Source organism: Crocodylus siamensis, chromosome 7 (genome assembly GCF_052110815.1).
Source record: "Crocodylus siamensis isolate JL-2025a chromosome 7, ASM5211081v1, whole genome shotgun sequence".
NCBI classification, from domain to species: domain Eukaryota; kingdom Metazoa; phylum Chordata; order Crocodylia; family Crocodylidae; genus Crocodylus; species Crocodylus siamensis.
This window is the reverse complement of record NC_143401.1, coordinates 20311407-20327021: the sequence shown is the minus strand read 5'-3', so window position 1 is coordinate 20327021 and position 15615 is coordinate 20311407. Positions and strand designations below refer to the sequence as shown.

Here is a 15615-nt window from a genome sequence, read left to right as displayed (position 1 = left end):
ACACTGCTGGCAGCGGCGGCAGCCAGCAGCGATCGCGGACCACCCGCATGCACCACTGGCAGTGTTGGTGGGGGCGGGAGTAGTGACACGTGACGACCACCCACAGGCACCACTCACAGTTTCAGTGGCACCCGTTCACAGGGGGTGCACCGCCATGCTCAGGGGGTGCATGTGCACCCATGTGCACCCACTACACATCACCAATGCCAGGCTACCATTCACCTAAGGTAATGTTGCTGGAAAGTATCTTACTAGCCTAAGCCAGTGTTTCTCAACCCATGGGTTGCAACTCAAAAGTCAGTCACAAGAATATATGAAAGGGTTGTGAAAAAAATGTGGAAAATCACAGATTTTCTCCTTTAAGGACTACGTTTGTTTGTTTTTTAATTTCTACTAATTGCAAACCTAGATTTGTAATTTAGGTTTTTTTCATTGCACTAGAATAAGCTGGCCTCACCTCCTCCCACTTCCACCTCTCCCCTCAGGCCATGCCTCTATCCTAAAGGGAAGGTGAGATAGAAGACACCATGGGCAGTCTCAGGGCAGCGGTGGCAGCCATGCCGTGGTGGTTAGGTAGAGCCACGGCCCAGCCAGGCAAGCGGCTGGCAGTGGAAGGAGGTGAGGGGAGTAAGAGACTGTGGGTTTGGACTGAGGGGCATCAGTAGGGCCAGGGGGCTGACAGTTGGGAGTAAGAGACAGCAGCAGAACCAGGGGGTTGCATGTTGGGATTGAGGGGCACCAGCAATTTGCACTGTGCAAATTGCACAATGATGAATGTCACTTGGAGTAATGGACGGCCACATGTTGATATTGCTTTTGATGTTGATTTCTGTCTTTAAAGTGAAGACTGTTGAGCTGCTTTAACTTGTAGTGTGTAATAAGTATTTGGGGGCCAAAATACTTGTGTGTTTTCTACTAATCACTGGCTCAGGACTGGCCATCGATATTTACAAATGAGTCCTGTTACAAAAAAGGGTGAGAACCGTTGGCCTAAGCCCTATTTCAAAAATTAGTTAGGCACTTGAGACAGAATATATATATCTATATATAGGTATTTAGACTCCTAGTGAGATTTTCAAAAGTTCAAACATGCCTAAAAGGCCTTCTTACATGCTTTACTTTGAGCTGCTCTAGTGTGAGCAATGTTAGTGCTAGGTCAAGTTTGAAGCAGTCACATGTTCAAGCCTTGAGGACTAAAAGTTAAGAATTGTCCCTCCCTCCCCTCCACTCTCATTCTGGTTTGCCCCCTTTCCCTTGGACCTCCCCCTGTTCCCCCCACTCCTCAGGGTCCCCCTGCCCCCCACCCCTGGGGCTCCCCACCTGTCCCTTGGGGTCCCTCTCTGTGCCTCACTGTTCCCAGGGCTCCCCCCTGGCTATCACAGATCACCCCTGCCTCCTGTATCCCCTGGTTTATTTCTGGCTATCTTCCCAGCCCAGAGAATAGAGCAGCAGTGGCTGGGGAGGCAGGTTCCCCTTCCCTGCCTACTCCCCGGCGGGGGGGGGCACCGAGTAATCTGGGACCTGCAGGAGTGGGGAGGTAAGCAGGGATCTGGGGTGCTGCGGGCAGGGAGGGAGACAGTAGGCCCAATCCAAGGGATGGGGTCTAGTGGGTCAATCTGGGTTGGTGGGAGGCAGTAGGGGTGTGCAAAGCCGGCCCTATTCGATTCCGATTCGGATTCAGCCCAAATCAGGGACAGTGATTTGACTTGTTGATTGGGATCACTGTCCCTGATTCAATCTGTCTGAATCCAAAGATTCAATGCTGATTTGGAGAATCAGCAATTCGGATATAGACACAGCTTTAAAAAGTTTTTTCTAAATACCTTGAGGTAGCAGGCATGGCTTGTGATCTCTGTGATGCTGGGGCGCATGGAGCATCCCACAGGAGTGTTGGGGGGCCCTCCACATGGTCGGTGACCAACCCAGAAGTGGACCGGAATTATTTCCGGTCCACTTCCGGGTCTGCCGGGGAGCGCACTGGGGGCCCCTCATTCACCCCCCCAGCTCAGTGATCAGCTGAAGGGGGGACCCATGTGCCCCCCCAGACCCAAGAGGCACCAGTTACTGAGCTGTGGGGTGTCTGTGGGGTGGGGGGGGCAACATGCTCCCGGGTGGACCCGGATGTAGACTGGAGGTGCTTCTGGTCCACTTCTGGGTCTGCTGCCAAGTGCGCTGGGGAGTCCCCTGTGCTTCTGTGGGACACTCCATGTACCTCAACATTGCAGCACTCATGAGCCCCTGCTACCTAGAGGTATGCAGAAACAACATTTAAAGCTGTGACTATGTCTGAATCTCTGAATCTCTCCAAATCAATTTGGAGGGTTCCAATTTGATTTGGAGAGGTTCAAAGGTCCTCTACTTCAATTTGGATTCGGAGATTTGGCCACCAAATCAGGCCAAATCTCCACCAAATCAAATCAGGGACTGATGCTTCGCACAGCCCTAGGAGACAGGTGCTAAGTGAGGCATCTATTCATGACTTCCCTGAGTAAAAATAAATTTAACCAGTCCCTGTGGCTATATGTGTTTTCTGGTCAATATAGTAAATCAACATGCATCTATTCAACTTAACTCATTCTAGTAGATAACATATGATGATCTTGTATAAGTATTTCAAGATAAAAAATAGCAGAAGGAAGGGAAGATTGCCTGGTGAAATCATAGGTATAAGATAAAAGTTAGCCAATGAGAGTTGATTCTGTGGAAAAAGACAAGTTTTTTAATAGTAAGACCTACTGATGAGAAATGTGTTACAGTAATAAGACCTTTCAATCAAGTGGAATGTGATTTGCCAGTCAACTATAGAACACCATTTCTACAAATCACTTTACCATTACGAAATCTCATTTCTACAATAAGAATCGCTTTGCCAGCTACTGAAAAATTAACTCTTCTGCAGTAAAATACAACAACTGTTTAATAGTATGCAAGAACATTATACAACAGTATACAGCAGGAAGGAAAGAATGCCTTGATTAGTTGAAGTAATGGGGAAATTTATATAAGCTAAATCAAGTTAACCATATTAGAATCTGGTCAAAATAAAAAATATCCCTTTAAAAACAGCTACTTCCTGTGGTGCACTTTCATCTGATAAACAGCACAATATTCTGGAAATGGTTCAATTACAGCCTAGATGGAAGAATACCTTCATCTGAATAACAAGCGTCTCTTTCTATAGCAAATAGGTTTCTACTCAATGCCTCCAATCCAATCAATGCCTCCAATCCAATCCTAAAAGCTGGGTTTGAATTACAGGAGGGCTCGGGAGGGGAGGAGGGCTGTGCCCTCCCCACCATAAGAGACGTAAGGTTTCCCCATAAGAGATGAGAGCCCCCCAGCAGCTGGGCAGAAACTGCTGTTAAGCATGGGGGGAAAGCAGGCCCTCTCCTGTGTCACTGCTGGGTGCTTTTTGCTGCAGCCACCAGGAGCCTGTGCCTGGGCTGCCCTAAGGCTTCTCTTCACTGCCATTGTCACTGCCACTGCCACCACCACCACTGCTGCTGCCTCCAACCCCCACAAGAGTCAAAGTGTAATTTGAACCCTGCCTAATGGTACCTGTAATGTTAGACATTTTAGAAGGCAGAACCAGACACTGCAAAACAATCTCTTGAGGGAAGAACTAGAAACCCATTTCTTGAGTCATTTAAACCAAGAAAGGTTCTGGAGAACATATGGTATAAAACAGGGGCCAGCTACATTTATAAGCTATGGGCTGGAGTAACCCAGCCCTAGTCTGGCATGGGCTGGATGGCTTCGGTGGGGTGTTAGCAGCGGTGAGTGGGTTTGCCTGTACCCATGCCACAGCAAGGTGCTGCTTCCACTTCTACCTGCCTCCTCTACTCCCCTTTCTGCCACCATAACCCCTTCTTCCCAAAGGTGGCAGGAGCACAGCTTCCAGTCATTGAGAATCTGAACCTGGAGCTGGGGTGGGATAGCGGGGAGCTGCACCCACATTGTCACCATTTCTTTCCTCCCCCCCCCCCCCCTTTGTACTTGGCCTGCAATGTGGTCACTGTTGGAAGCTGCCCAGCCCTGGCTCAGTTCCCCACTGGCTGGAAACTACCTGCAGTACAGCTGGGAAAGGTGATGGCTATGCAGATAAAGATTCCAACTGCATGAATGCAGCACAGCTCCTCTCTGCCCAGTCCCAGCACAGGTGTAGGAAGACACAAAGCAGTCCAGCTCCGCAGGCCAGATCAAGTGGCTCCAGGGGCTGGATCCAACCCACAGGTCTGTATGTTACCAATCCCGATATATAACAAATACATGGCTGGGGGAGGGAGGAGGCTAAGGGGAAGAATGAAAAGCTTTTATTTTTAAAACAAGCCAAACTGGCTATTTTCCTGAAACTAACAAAAGTCCCAAAATATCCTTGTCAAGGCTTCCAGCACAGACAAAGCTGTACAAAGCCGTGCAGTATATTATTTAGGTGTTGTCACTGGTTTGTAACCCAGGGGAGGCTGGTTCCACTAGGACAGCTCAGGAATTTTCACTGCAAATTGAAAACAAAACTTTTTTGTGAAGAGTTCAGTGCTAAGAGCCTACCAGAGATGCAGCTGTTGGCAAATACTTTCTCTGCCTCCCCTCACTGGGCACATCTACATGAATTGCTACTGCACAGTTATTACTGCTCATTTATTTAGTATTTGTATTAGCAAGTAAATGAATGTGCAGTAACTAGAGTTACTGAGCAGCAGCACTGGTGAACATCTTTCAGGTGATGCTACAGTTGCCTAATAATACTGTGCAGTAGCATATTAGTCTGTCTGTGCCATGACGTGCTACTACACAATATTTTTTGGCTACTGTGCAGTCAGTGTCTCAGGTAGATGTGCCCACTGTATAGCAACAGCTACAACAGTACTGTGACATCATCATCACTTTCCCTCTCTTGCTTTGCTTACAACATTACAATAGTTACTCAATCCTATCTCCAGAATGGTCATTTATCTTATTTAATTACTTTAATTGACTTCCCAAACTGCATTTCACCAACTGCCTATCATGCCAGCCCTTCGTTACCTGACCCCCAATGTCTGCCCATACTAAACTCTATCCATTTCTCTTTCATACCTCTAACTCCCCATCTCCTGCTCCTTTAATAATTTTATGAATACCCAGATTAAAGTTCTCCTCTATTGCTAGCCTCCCCAGGACTCTTCACTCACTCCCCATAACTTGGTGAGGGATAGGAAGGCTGACCTCCTGTTTTTCCCATGCCTGCCTCTTCCATTCTCACCGCCCTCAGACTACATGGTACAAACATAACTGACAATAACACTCAGACCAGGCAACATGCTTCAGTCCCTAAAATAATTTGGTAAAATGACCAAGGGATTAATAAAATGACCATGAATTAGTAGGTAGGGGCAGATCCAGGGAGGATGCACTGATGCACTAGCACCCCACTTTGATTCCTGGTCCATCCAAAGTTTAAAAGCAACTGCCTAGCAGTGGAAGCAGCATTTCTATTGAGGCAGCAGTGAGGGAGTCAATTGACTTCATGGCTCATATAATTTGCTTGATTCCTTCTAAACTCTTCACTCCACAGGTATTTACAACCCCTTTCCTTTTAAATGGATTTTCATAGTTCCTGTGCTCCACCTATCCTTCCTTCCACAATGCTGCTGTCTGTTTGCTGCTCCGAGTCAGATAGCAGCATTTACAACCCTGCAGACTGTTTTTTAACTCTAGCTAAAAACTTTAACGTAGGTGGTATGGAAATATTAACTCGAGTGAAAGTATGGAAATCACTTCCCATAAAGCATTGGAAGCATTGTCCAGATGCTCAAGAAGACTTGATTTTGTTTTATGAATTTGAAAAAGAGACATACATTTAACTGTAATAACTCCAGTATTAATGAAACTACATATTTGGATTACTTTTGTCTAGTTAGTTCTTTTTTATATATACAATGCATTTTCCCATATTTTTTCTGCTTTAATCTTAATTGAATAATACAGCTCTAGGCCCCTACTAATCAGTGAAGCTTCTAATTTCTTAATAACTGGAGAAAAATGTGTGTTGTGTTTCATGTACTGATGCACCATATCATCTTCACTCCCATTTTCAAAATCCCAGATCCGCACATAGAATCATAGAAAACTAGGGTTGGAAGGGACCTCAGGAGATCATCTAGTCCAACCCCCTGCTCAAGGCATGACCGTCCCCAACAAGATCATCCCAGCCAAAGCTTTGTCTAGCTAGGTTTTGAAAACCTGCAAGGATGGAGCTTCCACCTCCTCTCTGAGTTACCTGTTCCATTGTTTTACTACGCTTCTAGTAAGAAAATTCTTCCTAATATCTAACCTAAACTTCCCTTGCTGCAACTTGAGACCATTGCTCCTTATTCTGTCATCTCCCACCACTGACAGCAGTCTAACTCCATCCTCTTTTGAACCCCGCTTCAGGTGGTTAAAGGTTGCTATTAATTCCCCTCTCAGTCTCCTCTTCTTTATATTAAATAAGGCAAGTTCCCTCAGTATTTCCTCATAAATTATGTCCCCACAGCCCCCTCACCATTTTTGTTGCTGTCTGCTGGACTCTCTCGAATTTGTCCACATCCTTTCTGTAGTGGGGGGCCCAGAATGGGACACAGTACTACAGATGTGGCCTCACCAGTTCAGAATAGAAGGGAGTAATCACTTCCCTTGATCTGCTGGCAACACTCCTACCAGTGCAGCCCAGTATGCTGTTAACCTTCCTGGCAACAAGGGCACACTGTTGGCAAATATTCAGGTTATTGTCCACTGTAATCCCCAGGTCCTTTTCTGCAGAGCTGCTGCCCAGCCTGTACTGGTGCATGGGATTGTTCTAAGTGCAGGACTTTGCACTTCTCCTTGTTGAAACTCATGAGATTTTTATTGAGTCAATCCTCCAATTTATCTAGGTCTCACTGAATACTAGCCCTACCCTCCAGCATTATCTACTACTCCCCGCAGCTTGGTGTCATCTGCAAACTTACTGAAGATGCACTCCATCCTATCTTCCAGGTCATTGATGAAGACATTGAACAAAACTGGCCCCAGAACCAACCCCTGGAGCACTCCACTTTATACCAGCTGACAACTAGATATTAAGCCATTGATTACTACTCTCTAAGCCCAATGCTCCAGCCAATTTTCCATCCACCTTACAGTCCATTCATCCAGCCTGTACTTCCTTAGCTTGCCTGTGAAAATGTTGTGGGAGACTGTGTCAAAGGCCTTGCTAAAATCAAGGTATATCACATCCACTGGTCTCCCTGCATCTACAGAGCCAGTCATCTCATCATAGAAGGCAATCAGGTTGGTCAAGCATGATTTGCCCTTGGTGAATACATGCTGACTGTTCCTAATCACCTTCTCCTCCTCCAAGTGCTTAGAAATGGATTCCTTGAGGATCTGCTCCATGATTTTTCCAGGGACTGAGGTGAGGCTGAGTGGTCTGTAGTTTCCTGGATCCTCCTTTTTTCCTTTCTTAAATATTGACACTATGTTTGCCCTTTTCCAATTATCTGGGGCCTCTCTTGATCTCCATGAGTTTTCAAAGATGATGGTCAATGCGTCTGCAATCTCATCAGCCAACTCCCTCAGCATCCTCTAGTGCATCTCATCCAGCCCCATGGACTGTTTTCTAAATAGTCCTTAACCTGGTCTTTTGCCACTGTTGGCTGCTCCTCCCTAAACTATGCTGCCTTGGTGCAGTAGTCTGGGAGTTGACCTTGCCTGTGAAGACCGAGGCAAAGAAGGCATTAAGCACTTCAGCCTTTATTACATCCTTTGTCACAAGGTTGCCTCCCCCATTCAGTAAGGGATCCATGCTTTCCCTGATCCTCCTCTTGCTACCAACATACTTGTAGAAACCCTTCATGTTACCCTTCATATCCCTTGCTAGCTGCAACTCCAGTTGTGCTTTGGGCTTCCTGATTTCATCCCTGCATGCCCAAGCAATGCTCTTATACTCCCCGCTATGTACTTGTCCAAGTTTCCACTTCTTATAAGCTTCCTTTATGTGACAATTTACTGCAGAGTTCCCTGCTAGGCCAAGCTGGTCTTCCACCTTACTTGCTAGCCTTCCTGCATATCACAATGGTTTGTTTTTGCACTCTCAGTAAGGCTTCTTTTCTTCTAGAAAAAGCAGAAATTCTCAGTAAAGGGTCTCTTCCAACACTATCCAGAGGACAGAGTGCAATGAGCTAGGACACACCCAATCCTTCTATAAACCAGCCATTAATCTTTCCCCGCCAGAACAAAAAATATCCACAAAATATTTTCAAAAGGCACAGGGGGTGCATAGGGATCTAGGATTTTGAAAAGGGGGCAGGTAGTGTGGCACATTATCACACAACACAACATGCATTTTTCTCCAGTTAAAGAGAAACTGGATGCTTTATTATTATGCTAGGGGGTAGTGCTATATTCTTCATCTTAATATCAAAGCAAAAACAAATCTAACTATTGAAATATGCACTAATTTGCTAAATTATAAAGTTTAAAAAACCTCACAACAAATGAGAAAAAAATAGTAAAAAAAAAATCAAATGATATTGTGTTATTAATCCTGTAGTTAATTGTAATTAAATGTAAGTCTCTTAGGGCACTTATACACATGTGGGGGCTTAGTCCTCTAAATTGAAATGGTGGGTTTTTAATTGTGATGATTAAAAGCCCACTGTTTCAATTCAGGGGCTTCCATCACTGTTATGGTAAGGTGCCCAATCCTTTTTTTTTTTTTTTTTTTGCGAAGCCTGCCCACCTCTCCCGCAGCTGGGGGGTCAGCTGCCAGCAGGCCAAGCAGCTCCTGATCTGTGGGGGGCTCTAGTCCTTCCCTCCATGATGGTGGCACCCCTGGGGCCACCTGGGTAGGCTTCTAGCAGGCCAGGGGCTGCCTCAGATTAGGCTCACCTTCCCCGCCCCTGCAGCTCAGGGCCCCTGTCAGCTCATCCCCAGGCCACAGGCAGGCTCTGAGGCAAAGATAAAGGATCAGGCCCCTTGGCACGATTTTTCTTTCAGCAGAGCCTACCTGCATGAGCTGCTGGTGAGCTGAATGCCTCCTGAGCTGCAGGGGGCCCCTGGTCCTTCTTTCCATAGTGGTGGTGCCCCCTGGGGCCACCCAGGCCGGCAGCTAGCAGGTCAAATGCTGCCCCAATTCAGAGGCAGCATCCACCGGATCCAACTCTTTCCTGAGTCCACCATGGCATCCAGTATGCTGTGCACCATTTCCACTGCTTTCCTGCTACCTGGGACTGCACAGGAATGGGCTGGCTTGCCCATGGGACAGTGCAGAGAAGCAGCAGGAAGGTGGTTGGATGTGCTGGTGGCTGGAGAAGGTGGAAGAGATGCTGCATGGTGCACTGGAAGCCTGCCAAGCCCAACCTTCCCCAAGCCCACCTGGGCTTCCAGCATGCCATGCACCATCTCTGTCACCTTCTCTGGCCACCAGCATGCCCAGCTGCCCTTCTGTTGCTTCCCCATGCTGCCCCAGGGGGAAGTCAGCCCATTCCCAGGTGGTCCCAGGAGGTGGCTTGGGGAAGAGTTGGATCTGGCAGGTCCTGGGGCAGCCCATCCGTGTGGCCCCAGGGGGTGCTGCAACCTCAGAGAGAAAGACCGGGGGCTCCCACAGCTCAGGGGCCGCTCAGCCTGCCAGCAGCTCACTCTCCAGCCATGGGAGAGGCAGGCAGGCTCCATGAAAAAAAAAAAGGATTGGGACCCTCACCACTTCTGCCTTCAGCCTACCTCTCCTGTGGCTGGGGCTTGAGCTGTCAGATTAAAGGCTGCAATGTTAGAAGTAGCTATATTGCAAACTAAACTACATGGGGATGTGGTTTAGTCTGCAACGTAACTGTGATGTCTGTAGATAATATAGGGCTTGCTAGTGCTGCCCTGCGCTCGTCTGCCTACAGGTGGTAACAGGGTAGACCTTGCTTCTGGATCACCAGGTCTGCCAGGAAGTGGATCTTACATTTTCTCACCTGCCATGACTTTGGTGACCTATATATTCCCAGGAGGCAATGCCCATGGTGATCCTGCCTGGTCTTGATCACTGTGTCTTCTGTGGGGCTCCAAACCTCCCCTTTGCCCCAGCCTAGCCTCTCCAGATGGTGTTTTATGATATTCTTTCACAGCCAGGTTGCAGTGCTGCCTGTTGTAACCTTATCTGCCCCTACCCCAGGGTGTCCTAGTGCCTCTTTTGGGAACACCCTATCAGGGGCCGGTCTTGGCCTGTGCTCAAAAAAATCAAAATAGACAGCAAAAAGAAATCACAGAAAACCCCAGCTGCTTCTCAGCCTTCTTGTCAGGCTCTAACAATGTCATCCTTTTCTTGTGATCAGGTGCTCAATCCCCCTATCACCATAATTCAGGCATACAATCCCTTAGTCCATTCTTTGCTGCATGCTAACCTGCCCTGCACCCCTGTGACCGTTCACAGTGTCTTTGGGGTCTCCCCCGTGCAAGAAGGCTCTACCTGTGGCTGGAGTTTTTCCTTCAGGCCCTCCTCCTGATCCTCTGTTGGGAAACTCCTATCTGGAGATTTTCTCACACCTTGTGGACTCCCTCATTCTGGATCCTCAGCTGCAGCTCCGCTCTGGAAATTACCACTAGTCGCTTGTTTGCAGGCCTCCCCCTGCCTCAGGGTCACTCCCATAGCATTCCACAGGCACTCTGCCTGCCCAGACATTCAGCCACTCCTCTCTCCCTGCAGCCTGCAGGGAACTGCTCCAGGGCCAGAAATACCTTTGAGCGGCCTCCCTCCGCCAATCCTGAGTGAGATGCTGCTCCAGAAATTGGGGGGGGGGGCACAGCCACACTAGGGGTAACGCCTTGCTGAACCTGGTCCTGGCCATGGCGGATGACCTGGTAAGTGGACTGCAGGTCCTTGAACACCTGGGCAATAGCGATTATCACCTGCTGGATTTCACTGTCCAATTCAGGGTATCAAGGGCACCTTGACTTCAGAAGGGCCAACTTCAATGAGCTTAGGAGACTAGTGGGGGAGGCACCGAGGGCCCAGAAGGTAGAGGAGATGGGAGTCCATGACGGATGGTTGTACCTTAAGGGGACGATCCTCCAGGCCCAAAGGGTAACAGTCCCTGAGAGAAGCAAGGGGGGTAAGAGTGCTCAGAAACCCCCTTGGCTCAGCAACGGCATTCAGCAATGCCTGAGGACTAAAAGGGGGGCATACAACCAGTGGAAGGGAGGAGCTATCACCAAGAAGGAGTACTCCTCCTCGGCCCGTGAGTGTAGGAGGGCTATTAGGAAGGCCAAGGCAGAGACGAAGTTCAGGCTAGCATCCAGGATTAAGGATGTGCCTGCCAGGCTTTATTCACTCCTGAGGGCACCACCCTTCTGATGTCGCCCTGCCCCAGGACCCTTGAGGGCAATGCGGGTGTTCTTTCACCGCCTCACCGCCCCCGCTCTCGCCTGCCACGTCTTGGTGTACCGTCAATGAGGGGGGAGGTCATCTAGCGAGTCCCTCATCGCCCGGGTCCAACCCAGCAGATGTACACGGGGCTCCAACCACCCCTGCACCCCAGCCTCATATCACCTTCTGGAGCAGACCCCGAGGAGGAGGTATGTGGCTCCTCTTGCCCATCTGCAGCCTTCCCTTATCCCTATTCCTTATACCTAAAGGGTCCAGGCTTTATAGTTACAGGTTTGGCTCTGGACCCTCAGTCCCTAGGACCTTTGTCTCTAATAGACACGGGCACCTGTGGTCCCGGTGGCGACCCTGCCCTGATCGAGCTCCTCCCTTGGGATCCTTGCCGCTCTGCTGCGCCCAACATGCACCTGGTTCCCGTGGGTCCTCCGCGGTGCCTCCTTCTCGCTGCTGTCCCATCCGGACGTCGCCTGTCTGCCGCCGGCTCCTGGGAGCTGCTGCTGGCTCCCTCTCTCCGGCTCTTCCTGTTCCGGCTCCTCGTCCTTCCCTGGACACTGCGGGGCTTCCACCTCCTCTTCCACTGTCAATGGATCTCCCTCTTTGGGGCCATCTGCCCCTTCCACTGCAGCCGCCGTCGCTTTTATCTTCGCCAGCCGGCATCTGAGGCTGACATCACTGGCTGGCCACAGCTGTATAAAAAGCTGGCTCACGAGCCGTGCGGGTTTCGCCGGTGCGTCATCTACTGCTGCAGGTGAGTTTCTTGTGTCACCCTGGTCTCCAGGACAAAGGACAACAAAAAGTCCTTTTTTAAGTACATTGGGAGGAAGAAGAGGGCACCAGGCAATGTAGGGCCCCTGCGAGACACAAGCGGTAATCTTGTGGCTAAGCCAGACAAGAAAGCTAGTATTTTTAACAGTTTCTTTGCCTGTGTTTTCTTGAATAGGGACTGGGATATCCCACCTACCAGAGCTAGGGACAATCTCAGGGATAGCTCTGTCAGGCCTTCAGTCAGTGCAGATGTAGTTAGGGATCTTTTGGAAGGGCTGGATATTTTTAAATCTGCAGGTCCAGATGCCCTCCACCCAAGGGTGTTGAGGGAGCTGGCAGGGGTCATCGCAGAGCCCTTGGCCTGGCTGTATGAGCATTCGTGGTCATCTGGCCAGGTGCCGGGGGATTGGAAACTGGCTAATGTGGTCCCAATTTTCAAGGAAGGGAGGAAGGAGGACCCAAGTAACGATAGGCCTGTAAGAAGGCCTTTGACACTGTCTCTCACCCCATCCTCATCAATAAATGAAGCGACTGTGGCATTGATGCTTGCACAGTTGGATGGGTAAAAAATTGGCTGATGGGGTGCACCCAGAGAGTAGTGGTGGACAGGATGTACTTAAACTTGTGAGATGTGAGCAGTGGGGTACCCTAGGGCTCGGTCATTATTGACTCCAAGATGAACATGAGTCGCCAATGCCAGACCGCAGCCAGCAAGTGCAGCCATACCTTGTCATGCATCCAAAGATGCATCTCAAGCCAGTCCAGAGAGGTGATACTTCCCCTCTATGTGACTTTGGTCAGGTCGCAATTGGAGTACCGCATCCAGTACTGGGCGCCGCACTTTAAAAAGGATGTGGCCAGCCTGGAGAAGGTTCAGAGGATGGCCACCCATTTGGTGAGAGGGCAGCAGGACAGGCCCTATGAGGAGAGACTGAGGGACCTGAACCTGTTCAGCCTCAGCAAGAGGAGGCTGAGGGGGAACCTGGTGGCTGCTCCCCTGGTGAGGGGAGATTAACAGCAAATAGATAGAGCCCTTTTCACCCCAGCACCACCTGAGGTGACCAGGAATACTGGTAATAAGCTGATGGAGAATAGGTTTAGGTTAGAAATCAGAAGGCAATATTTTACAGTTAGGGTGGCCAAAATCTGGAACCAACTTCTCAGGGAAGTGGTCCTCACTCCTACCTTGAGCAAATTCAGGAGGAGTTTGGATGATCACCTGTCTGGGGTCTTGTGAACCCAGCATTCATTCCTGCCTGTGGCAGGGGGTCAGGCTAGATGATGTGTTCACGTCCCTCCTGAGCCTAGCTACTATGAAACTATGAAATTAGGGATGCACCAATAAAGATATTTTGGCCAATACCAATGGCTGTTTATTAATGAACTATATTGGCTGATACTGATCCAATTGCCGATATGGATATTGAAACATCAAGAACATTAAAATTATGAGACTATCATTCATACCTGTGGAATGGAGAGAGGTTAGCGGGGATTGAGGAGATGATAATGAGCCATGAAGCCAGTAGTCAGTCTACTACACAAGTCAGTCTACTGCACAAGTCTCTGATAATGAGTCAGTCAGCTCTGCCTGAATAGAAATGCTGCTGCTCCTCCTAGGCAGTTGGTTTTAAAGTTTGGCTGGAGCAGAATTCAGAAGGGGGTGTAGCTGCACCACTGTACCCCTTTCCCCCCAGTCTATCCCTTCCAACAGTGAACATCAAAATAAAATACTACAACCACATCATGGTTACAATAGCCTAAACAGGGACTATGGATTCTTATCCCATTACCTGAATCAGATTTTGCGACCCCTTTCTCCCTGTAGATTTATTACTTGCCTGGTTCTCCCAGCACTACCCCTCCACCCCACTCTCCCCTCTTTTCTTCCTTCCGCTGTCTTTTGTATTCAACACACTCTCTCTGTCTGATACACTGCTCCATGCATGTCCTTTTACAAAATCTGATGAAGTGAGCTCAGGCTCACAAAAGCATAGGTGACGCATAAGAGGAGTACGGGGAGGCATATACCCCCCAAAAAAATTGCCCCCCCCGACCAGGGAGTGGGAAGCACTGGTCAGTGCCCCCCACCCATCCTCCCCATCAGCGATCAGCAGCTGGTGCCCCCCAGAGCCAGGAGGCACTAGTTGTGCATGCACAAAAGCTTACGCATCTCTGATTTAGTCTATAAGGTACATCTCTACCCTGCCTTCTGCCTGACTTCAAACTATCACAGCTTTCTGTCTATAACTTAGTGGGCACATCTACACAAGACATTTACTGCAGTTGCCTAATTAGCTCCTCAGTAAAACTTTGCTATCAAAACTTTCAGTGCTATTAAAATGGAGTAAACTCATTAACTCTGCCATAGGATAGTACTGCCAAACAAGTATTAACCTATGGTGGAGTTATTTACTCCACTGCAGTGCATGTGTAGATGCTGATGGAGCTGGCAGGAGCATGAGGGTACTTCAGCACAGAGGCTGCCTGCTGGCTACCCTCTCACTAAAGCACCCTTGGGCCCCAGTCAGTCCCTCCTTAGCATGTTGAGCTGAATCACAGCGGACCCGGGCTGGCAGGCTGAGCCCCAGGGCCCCTTGCCAGCTGGGGTTACTCCATTTCAGCTCAAAATGCTGTAGTCCCTAGTGCACATGCAAACAGCATGACCAGGAATGATAAACTGTAGCACAAAATGCACCAGAGTTTTATTCAAACACCTTAATAGCACATGTAGATGCTCCCAGAAAGGCTTTTCTATCAGTAGTTTCAATTAAGTTTCTTGTGATGTCTCTTCAGTTTTATTATTTGAATGACTTGATCAACTTGGGAGGAATCTATTGCCATGTCCCTTATGGCAGTGTTAAAAGGACTCACATTCATCAAAGCAGATAAGGCATTATTTATACCATTGCCTCTAATATTCTCTAAGAGACATCTGTTACAACTTCTTCCTGCTTCAGAAGAGACTGTGGCATATGGGTCATGGAATGAAATCCCTGTGGGTATCAATTCCCCTTTGGACAGTTTGCTTTATAATGGAGTTAGAATCCTTACTGCCTTTAGGGAATAAGGAAAAAGGAATGAGTCATGACAATGATAAGTAACCTTGTGCTGAACTTGCGTTCCCTGAGTCAAGAATGCATGTAAATGCAGACAATTTACAAAAGTAAATTAATGTAATAAAGCCCCATCTTTGGGGATCTGGACACCACTGACAGGCACTGGAATGCTTCATTATACATACATCCCTTCTGAACACATCAGTCATCAGTGGCTTTATTCCAGATCTGGATCATGTTGCTGTATCTCTGCAGTTATTTCCAAGCATTTATAGTACATATGAGTAAGAAAAGCAAAGACAATGAAATAATAACTACTTAGCATTTCTAAAGCATCTTCTTCCCAGGGACCAGAAATGACCTGATTTACAAAGTAATTTAGGCACCAAAAGTGCAGATAAACACCTAGTGAGATTCACCAAAGCT

At 48.3% G+C, this 15615-nt stretch overlaps 1 long non-coding RNA gene across 2 annotated transcripts in view; it reads right to left on the bottom strand.

Moving 5' to 3' along the window:
- LOC149859577 (uncharacterized) overlaps nucleotides 1–15615 on the bottom strand; it is a 114171-nt gene that overhangs the window by 80964 nt on the left and 17592 nt on the right. Inside the window, exon 2 of one of the 2 annotated variants that reach the window (XR_016443448.1) lies at nucleotides 11773–12132. The exons of the other annotated variant lie outside the window; for it this stretch is intronic. This is a non-coding gene — a long non-coding RNA (uncharacterized LOC149859577). The remainder of the gene's footprint in view (nucleotides 1–11772; nucleotides 12133–15615) is intronic. 2 annotated transcript variants of the gene reach the window in all.